Source organism: Thermothelomyces heterothallicus (genome assembly GCF_042370625.1).
Source record: "Thermothelomyces heterothallicus CBS 202.75 unplaced genomic scaffold P884_scaffold_27, whole genome shotgun sequence".
Classification (NCBI taxonomy): domain Eukaryota; kingdom Fungi; phylum Ascomycota; class Sordariomycetes; order Sordariales; family Chaetomiaceae; genus Thermothelomyces; species Thermothelomyces heterothallicus.
The window spans coordinates 328150-328844 of NW_027192588.1; positions in this window are offsets into that span (position 1 = coordinate 328150).

Sequence of the window (695 nt, forward strand, 5' to 3'; positions counted from 1 at the left end):
GGAACTAGGCCTATAATAGTAGTTATAAGGCCCTATAAGAGCTTATTAGCAAGGTCCTATACCTTACCCTATTTAGGGCTTAGTATAAGGTTAACTAGTTATATAACAAGACCCCTTAGCTCCTTAATTATAATATACTAGCCTTATAGCAACTATAGATAAGTATATAATGTTTTATTTAACTATCTTAAGGAAAGGAAGAGGAGAAAGTAAGTATAGGTACTAGAAGGGATTCTATTTCCTAATATAGAGAGTATATATATATTCTAGTTAGGGTCTAGTTAGGTGTCAGGTTAGAGCCTGACTAGGTCCTAAGCACGTGCCCTATAAACGCCCTATAAATATATATAAGTCCGGTCCGAAACCGGGTATAGCCTGTTATCAATTAGCCTAGGTAGAGCCCGGGCCTATGATATACCCCCTCTCTTTTTCTAGTCGGATGCTCGGGTAGGTCTGCCTAGTATTACTATAGTGACAGGTTCTATACGTACCGGCGGTCTATATATATGGTTCGGCTTTGTTTAGGTCCTATATAGGTCCTAGTCCTTGTTTTAGTATTATATAGGTCCTAGCCTTTATTCAAGTTCAAAGTAGGGCCTAGTCTTTGTTCGGGCCCTATATATACTCCCCTAGCCCTACTTTCCAAATATATATAAATTCCTCTTCTCTCTCCCTCTGACTTTAACTTCTTCTCT